The following is a 19,315-nucleotide window of genomic DNA, read 5'->3' on the forward strand; positions in this document are numbered from 1 at the left end:
GATTTCATAAGTAACGATCAGAATTGGGATATCTTTACCCTAGTTATGTCACGTAATCCATATCTATCTTGAATTACAATTCCCAGTATGCATCTGATCTTCAATTTCTTTCTATATGCCTGAGATTACTGCAGATCTCACTCTAATTTAGGACACACTGAAGCATATGTTTGACTTTAAGCACATGTTTAAGTGCTTTCACAAACAGACATGGAATGAGGCTTTCACAGCATTTACACAAGAGATGAAATACAGAGCTAGATACAAAATATTGAAGGTTAAAGTGCTTTAGGAAAGTCAGCAGACAAATATTTAGGAGAGACATTGCCTTCAAGAACACTGATCAGTTGCCCAAGGTTTAGGTGACCTGGGTTGTTCCTACTTCTTAAATGAAGAGTTAAATACTCTTACCTACATTCTATGATTTTATAACTGTAAAAGGAAATAATATTTCCATATTGACTCATGTTAATAAACTGATAATGAAAATTTTCTGATAAAGTCCAACTGCGTAAGAAATTCCACATGCTAAAGAGAAATCTCATAGCCCAACATTATTAAATAGTGTACTAAATAATAGAGTTCTGTGTACGTTGATTGGCTAACAGATGAAATCTGAATTGTGCCTAATACAACATAATTCATTGTTCAGAATTTATGAGACTCATCATCATTTAATTAACAATATAAATATTAAAAAACATTTTCTAATAAAATTTTATAATTGTAATAAGACACTCCACTGTATGAATTATGAAGTATTAATTCACACCCAGTTGTGTTGAAACTGGGCATGAATGAATAGATCATAATTCACAGCCTGTCATGTCCTAGTGCTGAAAAATAAAAATGCAGAAAAAATAAAATGGAATAATACCTTGCAGAGACAACTTATCTATAATCTAAAAAAAAAAAAAATAGTTATTAATATAATTTATTGTTCCAACTTTTTAATAACCAGCTTCCCACATATTAAATGAGGCTTGATCTTGTATCCTTACACATGGAAAATATCTGCTTGATCTGCTTGACAGTGATGTGATGGTGCTGACTTCAGAGATCTTGCCAGGAACACTAGTAGAGATGCTCAGATTTGCACCAGCCAAGAATTTGGCTGACTATCTTAATGAGTTTTTTTTCTAGTAAAAGGACTCCAAAATGACAGATCTTAAGTAATTAGGCTGTGTGACATGTTTTCATAAGTTCAAATCATAAACTGATTTGTCAAAACTACATTTTGATAAGAATGATTCAAGAGTTTTAGTTGAATGAGACTGATATTTACGATCAAAAGCAGAGAACAAAAAGAACAAAAACCTCAAAACGTCTTTACAGTTTCTAACTGGAAAAAGTTGATTTTTGATTTCAAGCTGATGTTTATTTTTAATTTGTGAAAACTTTAAAAGTGTGTACACATTAAATAAAATATTTTCATTTGTTCTGTGAATCAGAATGTCAGTTGTTTGCTAGCTCTGGAAAGAAAATGTAGCTTTTATGTTTAAAACACTCTATATGTGAAAGGTTTCCAGAGGCTCGGCTTATGTGAATTTTCAGGATGCTTGAATTTGAATCAGGGTCAGTCTTGAAAATCAGCCACCCACTCCTGAAATGGCTGAAATTAAGCTCCATCTAACTCAAGAGAAAATATAGTGACCCAGCCGGTTTCATTTAAGTCCCTCTCAATGTGCTTCCCTTGGCTGTGTGCAAGAAGCAATGCTGGAATACCGTGACTGCAACACAGAAATTAATAGGAATTTGAGCTTTTTCCTGGTTCTTGCTGACTGCAACCAAAGTACAACCGTTTTATCTCTGCTCCACATGGGCCACACAGTGATTTGCTCCAAATTCACGCTTCCTGAGTTTTCTCTTAAACTTTGACAACTGTGTCTAAGACTGTATCTTTTCCCTTCTCTGTCCCTTATTTATTTCTCTTCTTGTCTTTGCTGCCTAAGTGCCCTTTGGGGAAGAAACTCTACAGATTGTGGAGAGGGTGTGTAATCTGAATCCACACCACTGCCTGCCACTGAGATTGAGAAGCTGTTATGTCAGATGTACCAAGCTTTTCAGTGGGGGAAGGACATGCAGAGTTCTGGCTGTCACATGTGTCAATCTTTGCTCCATAATGTGACTAAGAATGTACCTGTCTCATGACCCAGAGATACCTTCTTTCAAATAATATGGACTGCTTGTGCAATGCCCATCATATGACCCAAGCATCTGCACTCATGACAAATGACTGGATGCATCCCATGGTGGACAGCATTTGGCCACATGAGGAAGGTATTTCCAACTGCATTACAGAGAAGTGTTAGGGCCCTTGGGAAATCAGATTACAAAACCAATTCATATGCCTGTAATCAACTCGCTACACATCTGAAGAGTCACACCTGAAGGGTTCCAAGAAGCAATGGGTCAGACAATTTTTTCTTTTGGGCCAGATCCTGTCATGACCCACAGACTGTGGCAAAAGATGTCATGGACCTGCTTTCTCTAAGACATGTTCCATACTGCCCTTCCTTTTCAGTGTACACCAGTTCTTATGTTATTTCTTAGTCATCTCCTCCCTTTGAAATAATTGGCACTACTAATATTTACAGACAACTGTGTGGATACAGTGACTGTAAATCTGTGTCCCTCTCAAACCAAGCAAAGAACTTAATGCAAGCTAGAAAACTCAGACAAGTGGATTACATTAATTCAGCAATAACCCAGTTTTTTCTCAAACTTATGTGAAGTAAGGGAAGAGAGAAGAAGAGGAGAGGATGATATTTGTCAGCACTGGCTCTTTGTATTATTAGGGTGGCTGAACATCAATGGTGAAATCTTGGCCCTTGCAAAATTAGTGGGAATTTTGCCATTGACTTCAATAGAACCAGGATTCTACCCCGTGTGAGCACATCTCACATATGTACTCCCACAATGAAAATTAGCAATGATTTGTCTGGTAGCATATGGAGTCCATTTATGCATTATGAATATGATTATTATTTAAAATGAAAGATAAATGTAAATTAACTACTATATTAACGCATGCCTTGCACATATCAAATACAAAAGATGGGAATCAGATCATCCATTACAGTCTCTTTTTTTCTTTAATCTGAATTAGGTAAAAGTGTAAACAGTTTGTTAGGGAAGAGACTTACAGGACAAGGGAAAGGTAACCAGCAACCTATCAAATTCTTTGCTAAGTTTTATAACAATACAAGCCAGGTTGCCTGGGTTCTGGATTTCCTGCTGATTGTCAGTGTAAATGGCTCTTTAACATTGCTATAACGACAGATTTTCTGTTTGTGAATTAATTTTACTATTTAAAGTAATATATTTGAAGGAATAAGAATGGAGGAAAAGCCGAAAAAGGGAATCTAATCCCTCATGGCTCTGTACTGCCTGACCTTTCCCACCAGAAAAATGATTCTGCTTCTTTGGAAATGTGGCTCAGTGCCATCCCCACTGCAGACATGGTTTCAAACTGTCTTGGAGTTGTGCCACAAAGAACCTCTGGCTTATTATACAGGATGGATGCCAGACAAACTGGCTGAGGTGTGGTTGGTTTTTAAGGACTTCCAATTTGAAAGTTATGCTATACATAATGTGATTAGATCTGACTGGAATGTTATTCCTTATTTTCTTTTATTGAAGTTTAATTGTTTCCTTACTCCACTGTCATCTCTCCATTTGACTAACACTTGTGCATCACTGGTGAGATATAATACTCAGTCTGGCTTTGTCTTTAAAAACCACTGCTCTGTGGACCTTTCTTTGTTCCCCAGAGAAAGAAAGAGAGAAAGAAAGAAGTCCTAAGCATTTTTTTCAAAAATCCTGCCAGCAGAAAATGTTGTAAAACATTTTCTGAATGAGAATAATGAACATAAGTCATCAATCATACAACAGACCTCATTCTTACTAAAAGGCATATGTACTTTAGATGACCACCACATTCAGTTCTTTAGCCCCTAGCTGTTCATTCTGATCTGCATAAGTAGACTGCTGCACACATCCCATAGAGCTCCACTTCCTCTTAACAGGTACAGCAACCACATAGTTTGATCAAAATAAAAGATAAGGACCTTGCTGCACAGAGTTTTTATGTTGGGATCAAAACTGCTATTTAAAGATTTTATGCTTGCCATATTCCAATCTAGGAAATTAGTTTGGCAAAAGCTCCTGGGGTCAATGAGTTACGTCTGTATGTTTTGGTGCCAGAACACATTCTGAAAACAAAATATACAAGGTGAACAGATATTCACAATTTCTAAGGTCAGAATGAGTGACTATTTATAATGCCTTTGGGCAAATCAGGTGCCAATTTACCCATGGACTCTTTCTACTAATAGTGATTAACTGGACATGCCATCACATGGCATGGTTTGTCTTAAGGTGAACCACATCCCTTTGTCTCTCCAGTTAGACAGGAGAGGGTAAAGGCTGAGGTACCGAACGGGCACCAACGAGAGGAGGTTTCTCCTGAACACCAGGAATGCCCCTACCATTAATATCTTACCCTTAAATATGTCCTGTTCCATTCTACCTTAATTTAATAGCATGCAAGGTAGTTGACAAGTTATTGCTAATGGAAAACATATTAGTTTGGTCTAGTATATATTGACCACACTTCCAAAATCCTCAAATAAGTGCAGACTGCACAGGTTTTGTGGTAACGCAAGTTCTTCTCAACACTAAACTTTATTATTCAAGTACCTGGAAGGTTTTTTTTGTTTGTTTGTTTTGTTTTGTTTTGTTTCTTCCCCAAGGAAAATTTATAGAGACTTGTAATGAGGATGTATATTGTTATGCCTCCTAGCCCACTGTGTCTCATAAGCATACATGTACTTTTTGTTTATTATTTGGTACTGGTGGGAGCTAACTGGCTTAATAGATGTAAATCAGGCAGACTTTCCCCAACTGGTATAAAAAACAAAACAAAAACCAACCAACCAAACAACAACAACAAAAAAGTTGTTCAGATACTGTAGCACTAGTATTTGCAATACTATTTTCCATTCATAAAAAAAATTAAAGATGCAATTTTATTTTATAAGATGGTAAATTGTAAAAGCGAATATATGAAAAAAGAATTTCATTTAAATGCTGGATTTACGGTGCCACTGCAATAGAAGTCACAGGAGAATTAAGTTGGGCTGTCCTTGAGTGAGTTTCCTCAGGAAACTACTGCTGAGTTCAGTGGGGTGGGAGGGAGACAACACAATTTTAATTCCATTCATCTCTTGTTTGTTTCAGTTCAAAGATTTGGACTCAATGATCCATGTGGGTCCCTTCCAACTAGGGACATGCTATGATTTTTCTCTACTATAGCACAAATACAAAAGTATTTTAAAGTCAAACTTTATATATGTAACTAATGTTAAATTATATATTAGTCACTTTATTATAGGTGTTTACTTCATTAAAAACTAAAGCCTTGCTTTGAACACCCAATATCAGCACTAACAAAGCATAGGCTAATATGCAGCCCTTGCCATTGTTCAGTTCAATTCGTAATAATATTGTTCTTTGCCTATAAAGTCAACGATTATCATATCACTGCTTTTCCCTTTTTCCTAATGCTCTGTGACCTTGCTTTACTATCCAGAAAAGTGGGAGAGTCAGCAGGATGCCTTTATCAGCAACAATCATTTCAAATGAATGTTAACATACCTATTTCCTGTCTGTCCTGCCCTCTTCCCCCCCTCCCTTTGGCTATGATTTATTAAAATGATTTTGATTGAGTGCATGTGCACTCCTGCCTTCTATTGGAGAGTATCAGATGGGTTCAGCTGTGATCATAAACCTCACTCCCTTAGCAAATAAGATTCTAGTCTTCCTTGAGGAAGCAGCCATGGTTGGGAAGTAGAGGCGTCTGCTGGGGTTGCGAAGTTCCAAGTAGCCATGGTATGCAGCACAGCGCCAACAGCAAAATTGCTGCGAGGTCATGGATTTGTTGAAATAAATGTTGTTTTCTATCCAAACCTCAAGTGACATTATAACAAGGTTTTACTGTTCATGCTGTCACTTTGTATTAAAAGTCTTAGACCAGTGAAGAAAGGCAGAGCTGAAGAGCAGAGGACAAGAAGGGAAGTGCAGAGACACTGTACAAGTTCATTTTTGGTGGCAGAGAAAAAAAGAATAGAAAGGCTGGACAAAGCAGGAGAAATGCAGATTGAATTGTAAACTATGAAGTTCTGTCTGGGCCTTAAGTACTCTAACAGACCTTAACTGCTCCACCTGGGTCCTCCACACAGCCCTGTACAGGGGCTCAGGAGCTTAATATACGTCCAGGCCTGGGCACCCACTCCTTGCCTGAGGTACACCATAGGTGCAGTTTTTGCCAAGCCTGCTCCTAAACTGTTGCTTGACCTTCCCAGACTGACTTTCCACTTGGCTGTTACCTTGCTTTGCCTGGTCATCACTGGGCTATCAACAGGACCTGTCCTTGTCACCACCCTGCTCTGCGTTCCTGGCTCAGGTGCTCTGTGCCATTTCCCTGTAAGTGAAGCTATTGCCCAGCCTGTGTTGTGACCACCCTTGGCTTCCTCCTCCTGGACGGAGGAGATGGCCCTCACTGCAACAGAGGAGGGGAGGTCTCCTCAGGGAACATGTCCTGGAGGAGAACCAATAAAGCAGGGCTATATGTCCAAGCAGAGGAAAGCAAAAAGCTGCACTTCCCACTCTTTCACCTCCTTCAATCTCTGTTTAGAGACAGAAAGATCTTCCCTGCAAGAATGTGAAATGTGTTTCATGGATTTCTGAAAGGAAGGCAAAGGCAACTGTAGGCTGTTGCAATCTCCATGTTGCTGGCAGTTATGAGAAAAAGTTGCTGGCAAACTGCATGGGAAAGTAAGTGGTAAATATGTGCCAAGAAGTAAAAGTAAAACTAATGGTGATTCAGACTTCTTCAGTTTTCATAGAATCAGAAATTTTAGACGATAAAACATCATGATTTATCTGATATAAGACTTCCAGTATCAGCCTTTTTACCAAGCCCTTGTCAGATATCACCATGAAACAATTACCAGAATTCCTATGTTGGAGAAAAAAAAAAAAAAAAAACGAAAAAAAACCACTTGAGCTTCAGTGGACTCCTAGAAGCAAGTGAATAGCCAGGAAGATGTCAGAAACTGAAGTTGTATAAAAAACATGTTCTTAACTAAATCTAAAGAATACCACATGCAAACTGAGAAAGAGTCTTGAATTCAATGGCATTTATAGTCCTGCTGGTATATTGTTATGCTGGACAAGCTGACCATAAATGAGCATAAGATCTTCACAGCTTATGGTAGATTAGCCTACAGTAAAAATAGGCATTTTAACTCTATTTATATTTATGGTATATTGTTATGCTGGACAAGCTGACCATAAATGAGCATAAGATCTTCACAGCTTATGGTAGATTAGCCTACAGTAAAAATAGGCATTTTAACTCTATGACAAAAATATGCCCCAGAAGACTGAAGTGATGAGAGAGCATTTAAATCAAGCAAGGAGGCTTTACTTTTCTAACTGATGGCAGAATAGAAATGTAAAAATATTTGGATCATCTCTAAGACATTATAAAAGAAATAAAAGAATATTGCTTTTGTCCTCTGGCATGGGTCAGGTCAGCAGAATTATTTTCCCATGAGATGTGGAATGGCTGCACAACCAATTCACAATAGCTCTTATAGCACCTAGCACTATAGGTGTGAGACATACTCACCTGCAGGTTGGTGCTTTGTCTGCGGATCACCGCTGATATGAAAATTCTGGTAATCACTCTCCTGGTCTGTCCTCATTCCAAACAGCCTTCTCAAGTGTCACTCAGGTGACACTTAGCTCCATTCCTTGTTATTTTGTAAAAGCCAAAAGCTGTGACCAGGATGTGGGAGGACTCTGTATTCTTTATGCTTCTCAGATCTTAGCACACAACCCACAGGAAAGAAGGAGCCAAAATTACTTATTTACTTTATTTAAAGAAAACAAAACAAAACAACAAAAAAAACACTTTAGATTTGTTGATCTCTGTCAGCCATTTGCCCTGTCAACATATGTCTGGTGGTACTAAAAATGCAATATCCAACTAAGATTTTAAAAAAATGCATGTTTAACAGACAGTCCTGATTTATTTCCAGCCTCACTAAAGCAGCCTTTTTCCTTTCCCTCTAGCTTCTTTTCCTCTTTTGTTGTTCTATCAACCGTCGTTAAAAAACACAAATGTTGTTTCCTTTTTCACTGAAGCTAAAGAAGCTTAGAACAGCACTTGCAAGATGCACTCAGTCTCTGTATTGAGAGGCCATGTATCCAAAGCAAGGACTAATGTAAATGACAGTGACAGGGAAACCCTGCTGCTCTTGGCTAAGGACTACTTTCTCTACAAAGGTAAATACTCCAAAATTCAGTTGTCCCTTTATGATTGCTCTGATTGCTATTTGTTGCAACAGAATGTTGTACTGAGCACACACCATTTGTTTAGCTATACAGCTCCTATGTAAAACAGAAAAATATAAATTAATAGCCAAGATGTTCATCTTTCAAACAGGCATACTGGAAAGACATTCTAACACTTTCCTTCCTCTGCAGTCAAATGAATTGTTGTTTTGGAAATAAGAAATATTCATGGTAACACATGTTTAAATTCTTCATCTTTTCTACAAAATATCTAAAATAGTTATCAAGTGTAAAGGCATACTTTTTTTAAGCACACTCACAGTAGATTTGTCACTGTGTTTACTTTATCTCAAACCAAGAAACATTGTCCAAGCAGTTTCTCTTGAGCTGAGATGATTGTAAAGTTTAGAACATACTATGTAATATGCTCAGGCTTGTACATTCAATTTACTGTATAGTGATTTTAGTACTTAAATATTGTATTCAACCTCAATATAGTTGTACGCATTCCCACAGTAATAATCCAAATCAATCAGCCATGTGTTGTTTCTTCCATTTCTCCTAAAACAATTACATGTACATGCTATGAGTTCATTTAGAGAACTCGTAATAGCAAGAGACTAGGAGGAGAAATTGATAACTAATGAAATAATGAAATGAAAATAATTCCCTCAAAGCACTTCATTTTTAGCTAAGTTTCATTCTGTGGTGAAACAAAACTACAGCTGTCAAAAATATGGCATCCTAAACCCCTAACAAATTTAAAGGATACCATCTGCAGGCAATACAGTGCAGATAAACAGATGTTGCAGAAGTACAAAGCCCAAAGAAGAGAAAATGGTTTGACAGTTCTAAGGTTAATACATCTGAAAAGAAATAACATATGTTTCTCTGATGAAGAGAGAGACTCTGAAATGTAACAATTGCTTATGTTTATAAATAGCTATTAATGACTAACAGTTAATACCTGCTCTTTTTTTTTTTTTTTAAATTTCCTTAAGAACAGTAAGTAGATCAGTTAGAGAGGACTACAAGTTCAGCATCTTTCTTTGTAGCATTAGTTGTTTAGTTTAACTGGAGAAGGTCCCTACACTATCTTTAATCTATTTGTGTGGGTTTTTTTCCCCTGTCCAAGAACTCTCATTAAAGCAAACTCTTTTGAAATATGCAACATTGGCTAGCTTAGTCCCACTTACTAATGGTCCTGAATTGATTCTTAATTAGTTGCAGTTTTGGATGGAATCCCATTAATATAGCTGAGCGCTCCAGCAGGAAAGAAGGAACTGGCAAGTGTTGTGCTGTGAGCTGCTGAGAGTTGGGGCGAGCTCGCACCCGCAATGGCAGCCATGCACAATGCAGTGAGATTCAAATCATGCTCTGTGTTCCTGGTTTGAACACAAACCTTCATATGGTAATTTATCCTCCATCTATAAAATATGATGAAGAAAGACATCACAATGCTGTTAGAAAAATTGCATTCCTCCAATGCTCTTCTAGTCTCTTCTTAAGGAAAAAAAGAATACTAATTCAGAAGACTATGAAATCTTTTCAATAAATCATTGAATCTTTTCTGTATAATTTTATTTGCTATATATTTTCTAGCCTTCTGTTTATATTCTAGAAAGCCTCTGGGAAGCAAAAGATTACATTTCTATGTTTTTCCACCAGACAGCTCAGTAGTTGCTATGAACTGAAACATATATTTTTTTATGAAGGGAATCAGAGGTCACCGTACAGGCAGGTATTGCTTTACAATTTGAGTTTAATTATAGAAAAGTGGGGTATCAAGAAAACAAGCTCTTCTAATGCATTATCTGGAGCAAGTGTCCCTGTTGTTAGGGGACAGTGATGTCACATGATCAGCTTTTGTATTCAGCAGCAATAATTCACTGCCTGCATGTGGGGATTGATCCCAGCTATGGTATCCCCAAAGGAGCCTCCACTAGGAATGGGCTTACATACTTTGATCTGCAGATTAACATGAGCAGGATCACAAGCCTTTGTCTCTTGTAAACATCGTATGTCCCTAAATTTGTATCCAGCTAAAGGCTGAGTCTTGTGTTTATTTGGGTAATGAATTGCAGTAATTAATGCATGCATTGATTCCTCCACTGACTCTCCCCTAAAGGCCATTTCCATTTTTAATTTATAGAAAATGCATACAATTCCTTTAATCAGAGAATAGTCTGGAATCTAAAATAAATATAAAACTCACACATACAAAAATACTAAATGTAAGTGAGATTACTGAGCAGAATTAAGGTGAGAATTAAGGTAGACAGAAGACATATTTAACATTATGTTAAAAGACATCTAAAGAGCAATAATAATAATAAGCATTTGGGATTTTCAGGGCAGATCCAGCCCCTATAATTAGAGAAGTACAAATCCTACCATCTCAGTGAACAGATTTCCACTTACTTCAGGGTTCAATTTGGTCCCTAACATATGAATATATTTATGTCACACATCTATATCGCAAGGATGTTTTGGTGCTTTATCCAGTCTTTTACTCAGCCTTTTATTTCAGGCTTTTGCATTAAAAAAGACACTACCATTTACTAACTGTTCTTGAGGGGGGGGAGACTCAAAGGAGGAATTTGTGCTTCCTTTATGAATTGTGAATATTGCTTGTTTGCTAAGTGCAAAAACTGTACTCAGCATTGTACAAGATGCAAAATGCAAACAACCATTCTCTCACAGTCCTTCAGCCCAAAAGCAGTTTATAGCATTTCAGATATTACCCTGATCTTAAACTGTACCATTCACAAACAGCATGACATCAGAACAAATCAAAAATCAAGTGCAAACCAAATAACACAGTTTAGAAATAAAAAGAAATTATATCAGATTTTTTTTTTCTAATTCCTCCAGTGCTTTTAGAAGCTAATATTATTTTTTCCTTACTTGGGAAATGCCTGCCTTATATCATACAGTACTTTGTATATATACAATTTCCATATACATATGTATATTGAAATGTGTGTAAAATATGCCCAGCGAGGTACGAAAATACAGCAGTATAAATACAGAGCAAGGCAGATGATGCAGTGCTGAGGAATGCAATCTAATATTTTTCTGAAATGTACGGGTAATATAAATTAGAAAACACCCCACAGTATGTGTACAGCATAAAGGACACAAAAAGAAAGACTGATTTGGAAGCACACACAAACTAAAGGAATACCTGATTAACCTTTCACTGACTCCTGGGCCACGTGATGCAAAGCTTGCCTTCCTCCTAGAGTGATGGCTTTAGAAGAAGATGTTAAATTTAACCTCTGGCGCAATGATAAATTGACAATAAAAAATTCAATGGCTTGGTAATTACCAATCACTTTGGACATCGGCAACATTTTTCAGTTCTGTCAGTGCTCATTGGCACAAAAGCTTCAGCTGAAATTCTCTCGATCTCCCTCTTTTTAACTTTGTTTTCATGATGCAGATTAAATCTGCCACCCTATTACTGATTCATTTTCCTAATTTTTCATGTCTGCACCATGCCCCAGCTGCACTAGGCTGATAATTGTGGAGCCCAGCCCTGATGATTAACATCAGAAGAATTAATTATGCCTGCCATTAAAATTCCAGGTTGCACATGGTGATCAAGAAAAATTAAGTTTCTCTAGGCCTCTAAATCATTTCACCTTTGAGGAGAATGATAGTGCCTCGACAGCTAAACTGCAGCCTGCGTTCCAGAAAAGGTCTAAACCACACACCCTTTGTGTAATTCACTAAATGCCTTCTGAGTTATTCTCACTGGTTTATTCCACTTGCCGAAAGGATTTACAGCTCTGCAAATAAAGAGAACTAAAATATCTAGCTGATTGCTTGATTCCAATATAAAACACCTTTTTTTCCTTCTTTCTGAGACTCTTAGAGGGTATCTGTTATATTAATTTATAGATTAAAGCATCACACAGAGAAAGAAAGATCCAGGCATAGAAGTAGTTTCTCAGAATTGGTAGGTAATTTACTTTTGTCCCAGTTACAAACTGAAGGGAAATGATAATTTTAGTACTAGGTAAAAACAATGATATTTCTCAGAAATAAATTGATAATGAAACAAAAACAGATTCCAAAGATCTTTAGGCTAAATGGTAATGAGAAAGAAAAAGCCTGTTGACTGACTCATTTTGAAAATGATTTTTGCATGGGAAACTCAAAACGTATTCAGTCTAGCCTACGGTATAGAATTTACCAGAGCCATAAAGAGTAAGATGATATGCATTTATCATGTTCTTTTCCTACACTATGTTTCATTTTCAAATTACCATAATCATGCATATTACTGGTTAGCTTTAGAAGACTGCAATGAGTCAGAATTTGATGAACGGATGTAAGTATCTTATGTCAAATGGTAAATGTCACTCACAACTGTACAAAGTGTATGCATAAACTACACATCATATCAGCTTCACTTGTTATGTTTAGGCAACACTACCACAGGAAAATTGTTTAGATGTGAATACTCTTGTTAGTGTTTATAAATTACAGATTTCTAGGATAAATGTAACAGAATCAGACCAAAGAGCACTACAAGAGCAATTATCTTCCCCTATAAAAATATGTTACGAAATGGGAGGTCTCAGTGCGTTTAGTGATTAACTACTACGGGAAGTCATGTGTATGGTGAAATAAGAGAAAGACCCTTCAATTTAAAACTTAAATCCTTGAGTTTAACGTGAACATCACTGCTATAGCTTAAGGATATCGTATTCTATATAAAATAGCCCATTTAGAACTTGTGAGGACTTTATTGCATTGTCTCACGAATGACAGTAGTCGTGATTAAATGAACATTTATTGTATTTGTAACAGGATTCCAGGAATGCCATAAAATGAAGCATGAAGTCATCCATTTAAACATTTTTAAAACATGTCTTAACTAAAAGCATTGAAAGTATTTCCTTACAAGAATTTCAGCTAAATCCAAAACCTTTTCCTTTCTCCCTCAGGACACAAGGGATAACTCAAAGTTACCAAGATTTTCTGCAAATCACAGATGTCTCCCCAGAGATTCAAGAAAGCAGTCAAACACACTGTTCAAAGCCTATGAAATAAGGTGACAGAAGTCTGAATATATTTACTTGTCTTGTCCATTCCTGACATGATGAGAGAGAAAATGAAGTCAGAAAAGGGGCATACATGTCAAGCAACACAATGAAATGGGATTAAAGCACTAGTAAAAACTGAGTGTAAGATCATCTTAAACATTTTCTGAAATACACCAGTACCCCAAACTAAAAATTCAGTTTTCTTTGAGTACGGCTATCAGTCAATATATTTAGGTGATACGAGGTTAATTACAGATTTAACTTTCAAGACTTCAAAAAAAATATCTAACAATAACTATCAAAATCAGCTGTACTAAATTTTGATACATTTAAAACTAACTCCAAATAGATTCACTAAGTAAATACATAAAAGCTGTATCAAAATCACAATCAGCCTACCATGAGCTTTGGGAGAGGATTATCTTCACTGACTCTGGTCTTGGAAATGCCAAAAAATACAGCAATTCATCTTCAAAATAGCTTGAAAGGGATCATCTCTGGGCCAGAGAAGAGGGGGATTAGTATGTTCCATTTGCCCCAAAATAACCAATAACCTTTGTCCAACTTATTCCTGCTAGCTCACAGATGTATCTTGCTACATTTGGGTACATGTCATTTTATCTACCAGTCAAGTGAAATACAACAGATGTTAAGGAGTACAAGAGTACAATGGCACAAGGATCATTTCAAGTCACACAGTTAATACCTAGGCCAAATCCAGGCTTCCTCATTTATAGAAACTTGAATATAATGTTTGACTAATTATAGCAGTGAACAGCCAGAAAGAAAGCTTCAAATAGACTTTCATATAAACTATTTTGCCTGTAAGAGATTTCAGTCCTCAATCTCTAAATTTTTGCTAATGCTAACTTCTACTCAAAACTTCACATTGGCAAAGGGAGAGGAAAAACATTGTATGCCAGGAAGAAAAGGGAAAGGAAGAGCAGAAGAGCAGAAAATCTGTTTGGAGAAAGAATTTTATGAAAGTACAGTAACAGGAATTCTTCCAAACTATTGGAGAGCAGCTATATGAAGTGGCAATGCTTCTAGTCAAAATTGAGTTTCACAACACAGCTTTGCAAAACCCCCATGATGATTTGATGATTAGGATGATCAGCTCTAAATAACAGAAATAAGCCATATCCCATTTCCAGATAATTTTAGGCAAATTTGACTTCAGATTTAGTTATCAAAAGTCAGTGGCTCTGTATGAAATGTATTAGATAAAGAGGTAAAAATAAAAGATAAAATGCCATTTTAAGCGGTATAGTTCCAGTTTTCAGTTGCTTAGACTTTCCCGCCCCCCCCCCCTCCCCCCCACCGTAAATCCATTACCTAGTCACTGTTAGGTAAACACCATCTACCATTAAAAAAACATTTTGCATTGTCATTGATGGTCATCTTCTGCCATCCTTTATCCTGATTTACTTTGTCTGTTCATTCCAATTGCATGATCAGTGAAATAAAAGTTACTACTTGACATCAGTAGAATTCAGCCTTTAATCTTTTGTTGGTAGTTCCCAGCATCACAGCTGACTCAAAGCCTCTGAATCTGCCATCCCAGTTTTGAGTATGTGTTTGAATATTGCCTATTAACTGATACAAATTTTCATCTATTATGTTTTGCATTAACTTGACCGTGAACTTGGATCGACTGTGATAAGTGCTGTAAAAGACAGGGGGTCTTTAAGAGTTCAGTTTCCAAAACAAGATGATTGACACTAACAGACCAACAGGGAAATGCAAGTAAGTAATGAGGCTAAATTTGTCAGCGTGCTAGGCTATGTTGCTAAGAAGTTTTTGTAGACATCACACACACAAGTTTTGAGAAGAATAATGTAAAAGAATTCATTCCAAGTGGAATGAGAAGTATGTTTTTTTTTGTTTTTTTATTGTACATAGAACGAAAATAGTAAGAGGTGCTTCTAGTACTGATCTCTCTTCTGTGATATCTCCTGTGAAGAAAGGCTGAGAGAGTTGAGATTGTTTAACCTGGAGAAGAGAAGGCTTCAGTGAGACATTATTGCAGCTTTGTAATATATAAAGGGTGCTTATAAGGAAGATGGAGAAATAATTTCTACCAAGGTCTGTGGTGACAGGACAAGGGGCAACAGTTTAAAACTGAAAGAAGGTAAATTTAGTTTGGATATAAGGGAGAATTTTTTTTTAATGGGAATGGTGAGGCACTGGAACAGGTTGCCCAACAGAAGCTGTAGATGTCCCATCCCTGGAAGCATTCAAAGAAAGGTTGGATGGGGTTTTGGGCAACCTGGTCTAGTGAAAGGTCACCCTGCCCATGACAGGGGGTTGAACTAAATGAGCTTTAGAGGTTCCTTCTAACACAAACCATTCTATGATTCAATAATTTATTCCTACTTTTTGTGTTATTTGGGTATTTCTTCATCTCCCAAATCTTTATCTATTTTTCCCATGCTGTCAATATAATATTCACGTCATCTCCCAGTCTTCAAAAACAGTGGTGTCAACACATGAATGTGTGTTGACACACCAACATCACAGCAATTAGTTTGTTTTCAGTTGCAGTTTCATGCATGAATTCCTGAAGCCTTACATAGGCTGCCATGCTTCACTGCAACTGATATTGTTCCTACCAGTTAGGTTGTATTAACCAAAGAGTTCCAGAGGAAAGCCTAATTCCTGAACCTCATTGGCTTCACCTGTCATACAGACTGAAATCAAACTGGAAATGCTGTACACTTCTGGAAACATTCATAATGCAGTTAACATCCTTGTATCACCACATCCCATGAATCAGCTGTACCTCTCATGTATTAAAATGAAGTAGATTGGCAGGTCTGGTTTCAGTATTTGTCCTCCTAGTTTGCCATATTTTCAAAGCTGCATCGACTAACTAAAGAAGATCGGAGAGAACATTCTGGTGTCTTGTGAAAATGTCTTGACAAGACATTCCAGTGTCTTCCAGTGTCTCTTAAACAAAGAGTATAGGATGATTTATGTATACACCTTCAGCCCTATGCTAATGAGATTTGATCTCAATCTTGCCTGATCTCTGTCATTATAATTTGATTTGCACCATATCTACCTAAAATAAAATATAATTCATTCAACATATATTTATTTACATGTAAATCCAGAAGGATTTATACACTCACACACATCAGCAAAGTTCTGAGATGTGTTTATGGGACATTCCCTGTAACAAATGCCTTCGGTATTCTCAGGTGTCGGGTACTTTCCTGATTACCATGCAGCAGGCCAAGGAGCTTGCCTGTCCAATACAAGTCACTGGAAGACACTTCTTCTATGCCAGTTTCCAAATCCTAATATGGCCCAGGCAGTTTATGGTGCAGCAGTCTGTTATCTTTTGAGTACAATGGGCCAGTCACTGCAAGGATGTTCTACCTCCATGGCTCACAGTCACAGAGAAGAAGATATCCTTGAGAGTTGACAGAGATACAAAATTGTCCTGAACATAACCCATATGAAGATAAATACAGAATATATATATGAAGAGTAATTACATTTTAATACAGGCAATTCATTAGAATGCCAAAAGGAAAATGGAAGAGAACAATGGATATATCTATCTGTGGCTATCTATATATCTGTATATCTATGTATATCTATCTGTATATCTATGGCTAGACTAGTTGCAAAGTTCTCATTCAATACGTTCCAGCAGTTAAACTGTCAGAAATAGGTAGTCTTTCATATCAGACTTCTCTTCCCAAATCTGTAGTCATAGAAGAGAATACAGGCTTGGAACCTACATTTTCCTTCATCACTCAGATCCCTACTTGCAACCTATTAAAATTCAACCGTTCATCAAGGATTTCTTTGTCCTTATATAAAAAGAAGTTTAAGTCTTCGTCCTGGCAAGTCATTGTCTGTTTCCTCCATCGTTCACCTGGCACCTCCAGAAGAACTGTTAAACTACTCAGACAGTAACCAGAGTTAGCTAAAACCACTCCACTGTTTGCTAATATCCAAGCAACTGTTAATTCTTTGGAAGGCAGAAGACTGTTTCTGTAAGGCAGGACAACATTCACTTCCCAGAATAAAGGTTTTACCATACAGAGTTAATCTGATATTCCAGATAAACATATAAGTTGCTAATCACATTTTGTACAATCATATTCAGTTCATGAAATTGCATATAATTGGTCAGATGCTGGGTCCTGGTGCTGTAGATTTAACAGTTACAAATTATATATAAGAACATGATTTTCTTTCCAGTAATAAGTTTTACTAATTTACTGCTACCACTTGCAAAGAGGATTCATTCCAAATGTAAAATGGTGTTTACTTAGGTCAGCCCATTTTGTCAGAAATATCTGGTGGGATTATTCAAACAAATAAAGATTTGGCAAAATTTTCCCATGACAGTTTCAGTGCCAGATCTCCAGGGAAGACTTTAGAAATAGGAAATAGCTTTTTTTTTTTTTTTTTTAAAGCAATAATCAAAGTAAGGATAACTAAATTGACAAACAATTAGCAATCTTTTTTACAGAACTATACTTAATATACTAGATTTCGCAATTAATGATAGGAAAATTAGGAAAAAAAATCAAAGCACACATAAGTAGTAGTGATTAATAATGTTCAACTTTGTTATACTTTCATTTGACAAGGACCTGCTAGAGTGGTCAATACTTCATCCCTGGTGATTTCCCTTTTCACATGCTGCTAATCTGTGCTCCAGGTTTGGCAAGCAGGCCACTAGTTTTAAACACTCTCTAATTCCCTGCATTTTATAGTGTCAGCTTTATTTCATTTTTAAATATCTTAATGTTGAAAAATTAGGAACTGTCCTCCATGCACCGTAAAATAACAAAACTTGCAAACTGATAGCAATATAATAATTTCCAGTACAAAACAGTAATTTTACAAAATCTGACATTCAGTGTCAAAGCATTTTTTCTGCTGTGAAGAAAATATGCATGACTTCTGTAACATATCCTTAGCTGACTTTCCAGAAAATACAAATATTATACCTTTTTCCTAAATAATTCTTCATATTCTTTGCAGTGGCAATATTTTTTTTTTTAAACACCATTTGGAATGAAAATAAACCTAGAATCTTACAAAATAACCTCACATGTTCTGCAGTGACCAGGCTCAATCCTCAAGGGACTGATGGAGAAAGAAGACACCTTCCTCATGGCAGTTTCCTTATCCTATATTTAACGTAACCAGTAGCAGTCAAAGGTCAGGGAACAAATGAGAGCCACTCAGCTAAGTGAGGCTCTGCAAGAGACAAAGATAAATTGATATAGAAGTGGGAATCTGGACTGAACAAAGAATTAAAAAGATACTTCCATTAGTCTGGCACCTGTACAGAGGACAGAAAACAACATACCCTGCCATCTATGTCAAAATTATTTACAACATTTCTGCTAAGACTGGCAGGTAAAAGTAGTGTGACATCTTCAAAATCACAGAGTTGACCATTTAGGTCTTTACACAGGTTTTACTCTGCCCTCAGACAAGTAAATTCCAGTTTGTAGGATATATTGAAAGACAGGTCATAAAATTGAAATATCACATCAGGTTCTCTGTCATCCAGGTAAACTGGATGTTTATAAGCAGTTGTGTCTTAGCAGCCTTTCTGCACACAAATTCAACTGATGACCAAAGATGGAAATCTCATATAGTCCATCTTTAGATGAGATTTCCAGCACTTCATGATTTTAATAAGGCCAAAAATTTCACAACTCTTTGAAACTCAAAAAGACATAAAATCTTGTCTGAAAGAGAAAAATACAGATTCAACAGGGTTCAAGATTTGATTCTGCCTTGATTTAATTTGAGTTGCTTTGTTTTTCACTAGCTGGTATCTTACTGGAGCAGAAGTGTTATGTTCCTTTGTAAGAATAGCCTCTTTCCATGAAGGGATTTGGCTTAGTAATATG

The 19,315-nt window shown here is 36.6% G+C and overlaps 1 protein-coding gene across 2 annotated transcripts in view; it reads right to left on the reverse strand.

The window, feature by feature from the left end:
• The window catches only part of LOC310901464 (uncharacterized protein), a 425,578-nt gene that overhangs the window by 316,446 nt on the left and 89,817 nt on the right, over nucleotides 1-19,315 (reverse strand). The window contains exon 1 of one of the 2 annotated variants that reach the window (XR_014585828.1): nucleotides 7,697-8,273. The exons of the other annotated variant lie outside the window; for it this stretch is intronic. The gene's annotated coding sequence lies outside the window, so the exon portion shown is untranslated. Of the gene's footprint in view, nucleotides 1-7,696; nucleotides 8,274-19,315 lie in introns of those variants that run through there. 2 annotated transcript variants of the gene reach the window in all.

The sequence above is a fragment of the Anser anser genome, assembly GCF_964211835.1.
Source record: "Anser anser genome assembly, chromosome: 6".
Lineage (NCBI taxonomy): Eukaryota > Metazoa > Chordata > Aves > Anseriformes > Anatidae > Anser > Anser anser.